Genomic DNA, 13,138 nt, shown 5'->3' on the forward strand with positions numbered 1-13,138 from the left:
CCCTTAGAGAAATACAGGAAAATACAACCAAACGGGTGAAGCAAATGAATAAAACCTTCCAAGACCTAAAAATAGAAATAGAAGCAATAAATAAAACACAAATTGAGGCAAACATTGAGATGGAAAACCTAGAAAAGAGAACAGGAACTACAGACACAAGCAAAACCAAAAACCAATAGAATACAAGAGATAGATTACAGAATAAAAGGCGTAGAAGATATCTAAGAAGGAACGGTCACATTGATCAAAGAAAATGCCAAATGTAAAAAGTTTCTAACTCAAAATATCCAAGAAATTTGAGACAAAACTAAGAATAAAGGAATAGAAGAGAGTAAAAATTCATGTTCAAAGTACCAGAAAACATGCTCAACAAAATTATAAAAGAAAACTTCTCTAATGTAAAGAAAAAGATGGCAATAAAAGTACAAAAAGCTTACAGAATCCCAAATAGATTGTGTAGGACAGTGAAAGGACAATTTGGTCTCCCCAGTAGAGCACTGGTTTTGAGATAGCCAGAGACCCAACAGGTCTCCATTGCCTGTGTAGGGACGGCACATATCTTACCACATCCCCGGATTCCAGACTCCTGACACTCAGTCTAGACCTCCATTTAACCTGTGCCTCGCAGTCATGTTTGGCTATGCAGCCCCTCCCAAAGGTGTGTCACCTAACACAGTGACAGGGCATGACTACAGGCTTCAGCCTCGAGAGATTTCTGTATTTATGAGTTACCTAAAGGCCAGAGGGTGTAGTCAATTACTTATTCCTTCCCAGTTTCTCCTCTCTTCCCCCTCCCTATTTAAGCCAGGCCCACTCTTGCTTACTTGGGGGGGGGGTGCACATCTAGACTATCTATCACACGCCATAACAATAAAATTCTTGGAACCTCTTTGGACTATCTCATGTCATTGGGGCCTGCCATTGTGGAAAGCTTCCCTGTTTCTGCCACGGGACATGCAAGATTGGGCCTGAAAAGAGATTCCTCCCACTACATGATAATCAAAATACAAAAAATATACAAAACAAAGAATATTAAAAGCTGCAAGGGGAAAAGGCCAAGAAACACATAAAGGCAGACCTATCAGAATTACACCTGACTTCTCAGCAGAGATTCTAAATCCAGAAGATCCTGGACAGATGTCTAACAGACCCTAAGTGACCAGAGATGACAGCCCAGACTACTATACCCAGCAAAATTGACAATCACTACAGATGGACAAACCAAGATATTCCATGACAAAACCAAATTTAAATAAAATCTTTCTACTCATCCAGTCCTAAAAAAGAATACTTGAAGGAAAACGCCAACAAAAAGTGAATAACTATACCCAACAAAACACAAGAAAATAATCATCTCTCAACAAAACCAAAAGAATAGAATCACATGCACAGTAACATCTCCAACACCAAAATAACAAGAACTAAGGAACATTGGTCATTAATATCTCTCAACTTAAATACGCTCAATTCACCAATAAGGCACAGGCTAAAAGACTGGATATGTAAAAAGAATCCATCATACTGCAGCATAGAAGAAACACACCTCAGAAACAAAAATAGACACTACCTCATAATAAAGGGTTGGAAAAAGGTCTTCCAAGAGGAAGGACCCAAAAATCAAGGTGGAGTAGCCATCTAATACCAAATAAAATAGACTTTCCACCAAAAGTAATCAATCAAAAGGGATGGGGAAGGACACATCATACGTATTAAAGGAAAGCTCCCCCAATAAGATGTCTCAATTCTGAATATCTATGCTCCAAATCTAATTGCACCCATGTTCATTAAAGAAATTTTACTAAAGCTCAAATCATACATTGTACCCCATACAATAATAGTGGGGGAAGTTCAACACCCAACTTTCACCAATCCACATGTCTTCTCAAAACTTCATAGGCAAATTAGTGGAAATCTACAAATGTAGGAGGTGGGGAAAGAATCTCCAGGAAGTCCCAGAAACATGGGATAGGAGAGACTCCCAGGAGTCAATGCTGATAACATTAGCTAAGTTACTTAAAAGTGGTGACATGGAACCTGAAGAGGCCACCTCCTGTAGCCAGTTCAGACTCACAGTAGTGGGATAGGGACAACAACACACCACAAATCTTTTGGCCCAGTATTTGCCCTACCTAAAATATAGAAGGTATGGTGCAGAGACCAAAGGAAAGGACAGCTAATAACCAGCCCAACTTGAAACCCATCCCATGTACAAGCACCGACTTCTGACATTATTAATGATCCTCTGTTGTGCTTACAGAAGGAGCATAGCATAAATGTCCTCTGAGAAGCTCTACCCATCAGCAGACTGAAACAGATGTAGATACCCACAGCCAAACATTAGATGGAGGCTGGAGACTCTAATGGAAGCATTGGGGAAATAATTGAAGGCCCTGAAGAAGATGGAACCACACAGGAAGACCAACAGAGTCAACAAACCTACATACCTGGGCACTGTCAGAATCTGTGTAACCAATGAAAGGACATATACAGAATGGAATGAGGCCCTCCTGCACAGATGTAGCAAATAGGAAACTCAGTATTCATGTCTGTCCTGTCTGGCCTCAGTGAGAGAGGATGCACACAATCTGGCAAAGACTTGATATGCCAGGGTGCTGGGATACCCAGCAAAAACCCTACCATCTCAGGGATTAAGGAGAGAAGGAATGGGAAAGGAACTCTGTGATTGAGGGACTGGGAAAAGGAGCAATGTTTGGTATGGAAATAAGTAAATAAATGAATAAATAAGCAAACAAGCATCAAACAAACAAATAAATAAATAATAGTTCCTATGTAGGAAGTTACTGGGAGCCTGTTTTCAGCAATAGGACATGTGTCCTTAGATGGCATGACTTTTTCTTTTCCTTGTAAGACAGTATTTGCTACAGGAGGGAGCCAAAATGTTCAAACTTGAACTCTGTCATCTCCCTGAGGTTGGTCTAAATGCACTCAGACTTCACAAGTTTTTGAGGTGTTCCATATTTAAGTAGTTTAGGCACTGCAGTTCATTTCAGTTATTGCCTGAAGTCATTCTTTGGGTCTCTTCAGTATGTCTGACTCAGTATGACTTAGCAGTAGATGAGCACACAGTATTCAGTAACATGATTCAATCCCTCTCAAACAGCTGAGCTTCCAAGAAATCTGGACACCAGCTTTTCCATTTGGCATACTTAGAAACACTGAAGTGGACAAAAATGATTACTTTTCTTGGTGCTCCTACACTGCCTTATTGAACACCTCAAAGCCAGACACATTTTTCTACTTGAATGTTGCCATGAGTAGAGTCCAGAGAGAAGCGCAAGAGGGACCCTAGAGTCCTGCTACCTAAAGGCAGGGTCCAAGTAGGGCATTGACTCAAAAATATTTTAAGTATTAACTGAATGTAAGAGACAGAGAAGTGTCTCGGGTCAGTCCCAGGAATGAGTGAGTTCCAGAAAGGATGTAAGGAACAAGCTAAGGGAGGAATGAGTCAGACACCAAGACTAGGATGCTCTGTAACTTCTGATTGACTTGCATTCAGAAATTTCCTTTATTCATACAAATTCAAAAACATTTATGACTTCAAGAGATATGGATCATGTTATTTTGTCTCAAGCATACTTTTTTGTATGCCCATGGTTACACAGTAGAAAGATTTTATTTTCATCAAAGTCATATACTTATTCCTAAAACTCTACCAATAATTTTAGCTTAAGAAAGCAAGCAAGCTAGCATGAGGCAACCTGAATTTGCAAAAGGACATTTCTGTTAAAATTTTAAATAACTAAAGGAGTTCTAATTATAGGCTTTAATCTACCGAACTGATCAAGAGCAAATCAGCTATAAAATGAAGGGGGGGGGCATGGAAGCTATGTCTCAAGAGCTGCACTGCCCTGAAGCAATACAACCTTTGCTTTCATAATGTAGTTTCTTACCTCTGCATAGGTGGAGCAAGCCTATGTAGCAACCATCTTCTTTCCACTAGAGAAGAGATGTGATTTATACACATGTGTTTTTCTTCTTGAGTAGTCTCAATTTATCCTATGTGCTGAGGAGCAAAAGTTTCCCTCGGGTATCTGAGGAAACTCAAATTCTGTGTTCTGATTCTACTTCTTTCAAACTAGACCACTGATTTTCTGTTTTGGGTTTAAAGAATTTCTCTTTTTTCTTCTTTTTAAATTAATTTGACTATTTACTTTACATATTGACTGCTATTTCCCCTTTTCCCTCATCTCCCAATCCTTCCCCCTCTACCTCCCTGCCTCCATCCATTCCTCTTCCCTTTCTCTTCAGATAAGGGAAGGCCTTTCATGGATATAAACCAGCCTTAGCATATCAAGTTGCAGTAGGACTGGGTGCATCTTCTTATATTGAGGCTATACAAAGCAGCACAGTTAGGGAAAAAGTATCCAAAGGAAGACAACAAAGTCCGAGAGAATCCCTGCCCAGCTATTAGGAATCCCACGTGAATACAAAGCGACACAACTGTAATGTATGGACGCAGGTGCTATATCCATCCTGTGTGTGCTCCCTAGTTAGAAGTTCAATCTCTGTGATCCCTTTAGGACCAGATTAGTTGAGTCTGTGGGATTTCATGTGGTATCTTGATCACTCTAGCTCCTACAATTCCCGTTTTCCCTCTTCTAGATTATTCCCCAAGCTAAGCCTAACGTTTGGCTGTAGGTCTTTTTATTTGTTTCCATCAGTTGTTGAGTGAAGCCTCTCTGATGATGATTATGCTAGGCTCCTGTATGCAAGTACAGCAGAATACCATCAAAATGTCAAGGGTAGGGTCCCTATCATGGCATGGATCTCAAGCTGGACCAATCATTGGTTGGCCACTCCCTCAATTCTTGTTCTATCTTTACTCTTTCATATCTTGCATGCAAGACAAATTGTAGGTCAAAGGTTTTGTGGATGAACTGGTGTTCCAATTTCTAAATAAATGACTTAATGTTCCTGATTAAAAAAAAAAAAAAAAGAAAGAAAGCAAGCATGTTATAGCCTGTTCTCAGGCTAGCAGTACTTTGAGCTTTCAAGATATTTAGGTAGAGAATAGGATTTGAGTCAGTTCATCAAATCACCCTGTTCCAAGAAAGATATTGTTTGCTTTTAATGTTCATTCATATTAGTTAGAGATTTGCCTAAGTCACAGGCTTAGGAACCATTGTGGTTGTTACTTATAACCTATAATAATTTTTAATAAAGAAATTGTTTTGTTTCTATACTAATTAACATTACAACAACCTGGCATAAACCAATCTTTCCAACAGTGACAAATCCTAATAGTGTATTCTTCTTATATTCTTTTATACTACTTATACATGCTATTCTATTATTTTAGTCTTTCCTGATTTTGTTGATGAGTTCTTACTAGGGGCTTAGTATAAATGATCTTTTATTTTCTAGGCTATAATTCTAAGAAACTCTACACATACTGTAAAACTAGTCCTGTGCTCTGTTCTGATGTCACATCTGTCCTGCTGAACCTTGTCAAACTCGTCTGAGTTCAAACTATTCTAATTATTTTGGTTTATGCATTTGTTTAGGGGCAGATAATAATCTCTAAGACACAGAGAAAGACTCCCAAATAGAAGGAAGTAAGGTTACTTTCCTAAAAGCAGGGGGTAGTACATTCAGGATTTTCTCAGAGGAATACAAATGCAATTTTGTCAGAAAAGACATGGGTGAATCATTATGCTAAGAAACCCCCAAGAGTGTAACACACAGAGACAGAAACTGATTTAAAAAAAAAAAGGGCATCAGGTAATAAATGCTAGAGATGCATGGTATATTGTATTTGAGATTACGTATCATCAATGATAAAATAAAAAGCAAATTAAAGACATGCCATCTCAAACCATAGGTCATCCCTAGGTCTGTAATCTCAGCAGTCTATCTTATTAAATCACAGAATAGCAGACATTCAGAATTAACTACACGGAGTCATCTACTCTTAAATAACATCTTGCAATCTAAAACAGGATGCCAATGTTCTCCTCTTTCAATAGGAAGTGGGCAAAGTCATAGGTCCCTGGATACTCTAACTTGCACAGAGTTTCTTCAGCTTAGATTATCCTGTAGCACAATCTAGGTGAGCATAAACCCCTTTTGAAAATGGAGTTCGGAATGTCTATCTATACATGAACTCCCTACATGTGAACAAAGCAAGCTGAGAAGAAACTGAAGCTAGAGAAGCAGAGAAATAGGTTGATACAACACTCTCTATATGTTACTGGATTACACTGTCTGCACATTTACGGTGAACCCAAGTCTTGAGGAATAACCCATACACAAGAAGAAAGATACCAATATTGTTGCCCATTGATTCAGTGGTTAAAATTATATTGAATATATCTGCACTCCCTATTAACAAGTGACCAATTAATAAATATTTGCCTTGAGTTTTCCAGAAAGGTACTCTGTGTGCAAGCAAGGACATTCATTATCTAAAAACCACACTGTACCTGAGATCACAAATCAGAGGAGATGAGTAATAATATGCTGACTTAGTTCTGAGTTGGAGTTCTCTGAGTTACCAGGGTGGTAAGACTTTATGATATGAAGAAGAAAGACAGAAGTGATTAAAGGTTACCTATTTCTACATTAATGCTAGGAAGCAAAGAACAAAATGATCAGATCTTGCTTAGAAAAATTAGAACTAAATCCATCCTAATAATCTAAGATTCTAATCTCATATTGACAAAAGAAAATCTGATGTCTTATTCACTATACTCCATTTTGAAGTTTCAGATGAAAACTGGCTTTTATAAAAAAACAAAACAAAAACAAAAAACAGAAGTGTGAAACTAGGAGGGATCCCAACATCTGACCATTTCAGCTGCACAGAACTGCCCATCTGCTTCATTGCCTTCCTGCTGCAAATAAAAGGAGAGATCTAGGTTTCATGTGGTCAAGGCTCATGAGTGTCAACTCTAACAGCATGGCTTTTCTTCAAAAGCTCTACCAACCCTGAACAGTCATACGTCTCCTGATTGTATGCTTAATTCTGGAGACTGCCTATAGTCATGATAATAGGAAAGGCACTACTTTTATTTCACCACTTTCCTCAAAATATGTTCCCACTTAATTAGGGACACTCAGTAGATTCTTCTTGTTTGTGGCTCTGAGTAAATAAATCCTAGAGATGCATGGTATATTGTATTTGAGATTACATATTCCAATCCATAGGCATCAATGATAAAATAAAAAGCAAGTTAATATGGCTCTGAGTTTTTAAACTCTGAGGCATGTGTAGTTTCTCAAGACCATGACTTGATACCAAATTACTAGTGACAATAAGAATATGTTCAAACCGACTTTTCTACCTTAATTATAGTAACATTTTCATCAACATATGAGAAAAGAGGTAAGCTTAACATGTATTTTTGGGATACGCTATTAATAGAATATAATTCATCTCTAAGTCTAAACTTGGTGCATGGAATCAAATGATTACATGTGAACGAGTCCCCCAGTGACAGAGTGTAACATCTTGTTTCAAATAACAAACACAAGATGAGTGAATTAACCACAGGTAAATACCCTAACATTTTACAACAAATGCCTTCTGTTAAACACACATGGAACAAAGTTGTTTAATTAAAAAGAATAATGTCAGAAAGTTAATCATGTACCCCATCCTTTCTATTCATGTTCCTTTACACAAGGTTCCTTGTGTGATAAGTCTATTCTCTAAGTCTACAACAAAAGGGGAAAAGAAATGTCATATTGCAATTCATACAAGATGAAAATTATATATATTTATATAGTTCTAAGACTTTTAACAATAGGAAATAGTTACAGGTAGAAAAGACAGTCCACTGGCAGTAAACATACCCATAAAGAAACACACACACACACACACACACACACACAAGTATTTTTCACTCCATTAGTTGGAAACATGAATAAATGACAACTACTAACAAAATTTTTTAACTTCATCTGTTAACAATGCCAAAGTAAACATTAGTTGTTTTTCTTCTAACAAAATGTGTTAAGTAAACATTAGTTGTTTTCCTTCTTAACAAAATGTGGGTTAAGCTGAATTTAAAACCGAGGTTACATTCTCAGCACCTAGTGATGAGCATACTGACAGATAAAAGAAAATATGTAGTCTTTCCTTCCCTTAACAAGCTGGTTATTGCTTATTTTTTAATGCTCCATCCCTGACATCATTCTCTGTGTTGGCACTTTTTAAGCCTTTGCCACTTTTTTGTTTCAGTTAAAAATAAGTATTGGGGAAAACCCAAACATCAAGTACTTCTATTTTTTTTTTCAAGAAATTCTACTTGCCTATGTAGCAAGGACATTTTCTTTTGGGAGATGCATGTCTCTGGTAAGTAGGAATATTCTACATGCTTATGAATGTTAGATAACAGTGAATGTCAAGATGTAGCAGACTGAGTAGGAAATATATGAAGCCATATCATAGCAGGATAAAGGGGAAAAAGTGACAGTGGCACAGATAAGAACCCAAATTGAAAGGAAAAGAAAGGAGAGAAGGAACTGAATGGAAGAAAACAATTCAAACAGCAACTGTACCATAAATATATGAAGAGGAATCATATGCTAAAACCAGCATGGGATATGGATGAAATTATATGTAGTTCATAACTTAGCATTTCTATGTTTCTTTCTGTAGCAAGTACTGTCATGCAAGGGAAGGCTGAAATTTCATCAGCTAAGAAAGTTTGCTCTTGCCATACAAACCTATATCCAGTCCATGAACACATAGTAAGTATTACAAATGAAATCCTTGTAAAGCCATAAACTGGAAGGTCTCTGATAGAGCCAGATAACCAAGTACCCATGGGGAGGATTACTTGATTTCATGGGTATCTGTCTATAACACAAAATAATTTTAAATGATTTCTGTGGTAAATCACCTGTGTGATAAATTAACTTCTATAACCTCACAACGAACTATCTGCATCATTTTTTTCCCAAAGTACTTTAATTTCTGCCCAAAGATTTCTTTAACATTGTTTTCCCAATAAACATTGACAATAACGATATAGCAAGAACTCAGATCCTAGTGAGTATGGATGAGATTAAGTCCCACCACTTATTATTTAAGAGCAAATGATTAGAGACAGAATGAGCAACTGTTTCCAGAGTGACACCAAAAGTTCAATGTAGAACTGAGGAAAGATTTCAAGGTCTTCTACCATTACAGTTCAACTTCATCCAACTGTCCCTCGCAACCATCCGATCTATCCCTTTCTTCCTTTTATCTGCTGACCAGAAAAAAGACTCAGAACTTTTGGTATTTTTGGTGCCCAAAGCTTTTTGCATATAGTATCTTATACATTCCTGCAATGAGAAATATTTGGAGAGTTGAGGAATGCCGAATGTAAGTGTGAAATAAAGGGATGCTGAAAACAACGTGAAGCACTGATGTTTGAAGTAGATAAATTTTAGTCTGGCAATACTTTTTCATACACTTTACATATATACCTGATCGTCCAGTATGTTCACAATTATAAGTGATGATAAGAGATAACACTTTTTACTCTGTATTTTCCTGGCAATGTGCACCTATATCTGAAAGAATTTGAATAGCTAAAACTTGTCTGCCTAAACTGTTCGTGGAAAACTAAAAATTACCACTGCCTATCATAGTCGTGGTTAACCATAAATTTCAAGAAAGCCAATTGGCTGCCATGGCACCAGATCATGGGCATCATGGAAATACTGAAACTTAAGACTTTAGTGCTCAGTTGAAACTGAGCAGTCCTGTCATGGAGAGAAGACGGGGAGCTCCACTATTCTTGTGACATACAACATTGATTTTCTATGATTTAAAACTGGTTACATGCTTACTTATGTTTCAAAACAAACTCTTACCATGAAGCCTCTTGTTCTGAAACTCTGTCTTAGTCTCCTGTGTTCTGGGTCTATGGACATGTGCTAAATATTGTTTCTTTTATTATTTCATTTCTAAAAATAATACTCTTGCTAAAATTCATTCAAAAAACAAATTGTATAGGACAGAAAATTAAGAATGATGTTTTCAAGCTTTCTGAACTGAATAGTGAGCTTTAAAAAAAAAATGACATGGCACACACAGCATTCTTACCACTACAGTGAAAAAAGTGAATCACTGAACAGCTGAACACGCTAGATCTGCTACAGGGACATCAACATCTATTTCAAATTTAAATAAGATGTCATATGATATCTTAAGATGAGATTCATGTGAGTCTTTAAAAGTGGGGGTATTGTGAGTCCATACCATGCACGTCCTTTTGATTCTTGGTTACTTCACTCAGGATGAATATGTTCTAGTTCTATCCATTTGCCTGAAAATTTTATGATGTCCTTCTATTTAATAGCTGAGTACTATTTCATCATGTAGATGAAGCACATTTTCTTTATTTGAGAGGCATCTGGGACTCCACAAGAAGACAACCAGTATCAACTAACCTGTATACTTGGGAGCTCCCAGAGACAGAAATGCCAAGCAAAGAACATACAAGGTCTGGACCTAGTTCCCACCCCTCCACACATATGTGCAGCTTGGTCTTCATGTGAGTCTCCCAAAAATGGAGCAGGAGCTTACCCTGACCCTGTTGCATGCTTGTGGATCCTGTTTCCCTAACTGGTGTGCCTTGTCTGACCAGTTGCTAGATTTCTCAATCTCTCTCTCTCTCTCTCTCTCTCTCTCTCTCTCTCTCTCTCTCTCCCTTCAGATAATTAAGTAGTAGTTTTCTCAAACGCTGGACATACATACTGAAATTTTTCCATTGCTTCTAACTGAATTTATCCCTTTGTTGTTATACAATGGACTCCACTCATCTCTTCCACAATTTTTGAATTTTAATGTCTGTTTTACTACATGTTTCTATATACCTTCTCTTTTGTTTTCATGTATGTGTAATATCTTTTCCATCCCTCTACTTCTTTCAGTTTTATGGTTCCATACTAATAACTTAAGACTTTAACAGCAGGGTAAGTTCACGACTTGGATTCTTTTAGTCTATAAAATTACTTTACATCCCTTGATTAGATAATAATCCACTTATGGCAATTACAGATACTATTTTATCTTTAATCTTTTTTTACAGTCCAGTCATTATCCCCCTCCCATTCTGTCCTCTGACAGTTCCTTATCCTATTCATCCTCCCTCATCTATAAGAGGATGTCTCCACACCCTCAAACCCGCCACACCCTGCTTCCTCATTCAAGGCCCCCCCATTTCAAGGGGCCTCAAGTCTCTGATGGGTTAGGTGCATCTTTCCTCACTGAAGCCAGACAAGGCAGTGCTCTACTGCATATGTGTCTGGGCCTCAGACCTGCTTGTGTATGCTACCTGGTTGGTGGCTCAGTGTCTGAAAGATCTTGGGGAGTGAGGTTAGTTGAGACTACTGGTCTTCCTATGGGATCGCCCTTCTCCTCAACTTTTCCCAGCCTTTTCCTAATTCAGCCCCAGGGGTCCCCAACTTCAGTTCACTGGATGGATGAAAGTGCCTCTGTCTAGGTCAGCTGCTTGTTGGGCCTATCAGGGGTAGCCATGCTAGGCTCCTGTCTGTAGGCACATCATAACATCAGTAATAGTGTCAGGCCTTGGAACCTCCCACTGTGGTCGATCCCAATTTGGGCCTTTCTCTGGGCCTCCTTTCCCTCAGTCTCTTCTCCATTTTTGTTCCTGCAGTGCTTTTAGACAGAAACAATTCTTGGTCAGACTTTTTGACTGAGAGATAGCAACACCATCCCAGCACTTGATTCCTTGCCTTGTCTTTCTACTGGACGTAAAGTCTACTAGTTCCCTCCTCCACTGTTAGGCATTTCATTTATGGTGCCTCCCTTTGAGTCCTGAGAGTCTCTCAGCTCTCTAGGTCTTTGGTACACTCAAGAAAGTACCACTGCCTCCAATCTCCTGAGGTTACATATTTCCATTCATTCTGCTGGCCATCAGGACTTCAGTCCTGTCTCCCGCACCCAGTACATGATACTGTTCTCTTTTTCCTCTAACCCTTTCCTCTCCCATCCAGATCCCTCCCTCCATCTGCCCTACATTTTACCCCCTCCCAAGTGGGATTGAAACATCCTCACTTGGGCCCTTTGGCTTGTCAACCTTTCTTGAGTTCTGTGGATTGTATCCTGGGTATTCTATACACTTTTGGTTAATATCCACTTATTAGTGAGTATATACCATGCATGGCCTTTTGAGTCTGATATACTTCATTCAGGATGATATTTTCTAGTTCCATCCATTTGCCTGCAAAACTCATGATGTCTTCATTTTTAGTTGCTAAATAGTATTTTATTAGGCAAACGAACCACATTTTCTGTATCCATCCTTCCATTGTGGGACATCTGGGTTGCTTCCAGCTTCTGGTGATCACAGATAAGGCTGCTATGAACATAGTGGAATACATGCCCCTGTGGCATGGTGGGGCATCTTTTGGGTATATGCCCAGGAGTAATATAGCTGTGTCTTCAGGTAGATCTATTTCCAATTTTCTCAGGAACCACCAGATTGATGTTGCAAGTAGTTGTACCAATTTCCAATCCCACCAGCAATAGAAGAGTGTTCCTTTTTCTCCACATTCTAGCCAGTATGTACTGTCACCTGAGGTTTTGATCTTAGCCATTCTGATTAGTGTAAAGTGGAAACTCAGAGTCATTTTCATTTACATTTCCCTGATCACTAAGGACCAAACACTTCTTTAAGTGCTTCTAGGCCATTGAAGATTCCTCCATTGTGAATCTCTGTTTAGTTCTATACCTCATTTTTTGATTGGGTTGTTGTTTGCTTTCTGAAGATTCACTTCTTGAGTTCTTTATATATTTTGGATATTAGCCCTATATTGGATGTGGAGTGAGTGAAGATTTCCCCCAATATGTAGGTTGCCAATTTGTCCTATTGACTATGTCTTTTGTCTTACACAAGCTTTCCAGTTTCATGAGGTCCCATTTATCAATACTTGATCTTAGAGCCTGAGCCATTGGAAATTCTTCACCGTGCCCATGAGTTTGAAGTTCTTTTTCACTTTTTTGTCTACAAGATTCAGTATATCTGGTTTTATGTTGAGGCCGTTGATCCACCTGGACTTGAGGTTTATGCAAGGTGACAAATATGGATATATTTCCATTTTTCTACATGCCAACTGCCAGTTAGACCAGTACCATTTATTGAAGATGCTTTTTTTT

General features: G+C 38.3%; 1 pseudogene; it reads right to left on the reverse strand.

Moving 5' to 3' along the window:
• Window positions 1-2,879: 2,879 nt before the first annotated feature.
• On the reverse strand, window positions 2,880-3,273 carry LOC114628553 (annotated as a pseudogene).
• Between the last annotated feature and the right edge of the window lie 9,865 nt (window positions 3,274-13,138).

Source organism: Grammomys surdaster, unplaced genomic scaffold, assembly GCF_004785775.1.
Source record: "Grammomys surdaster isolate TR1022 unplaced genomic scaffold, NIH_TR_1.0 269, whole genome shotgun sequence".
Classification (NCBI taxonomy): domain Eukaryota; kingdom Metazoa; phylum Chordata; class Mammalia; order Rodentia; family Muridae; genus Grammomys; species Grammomys surdaster.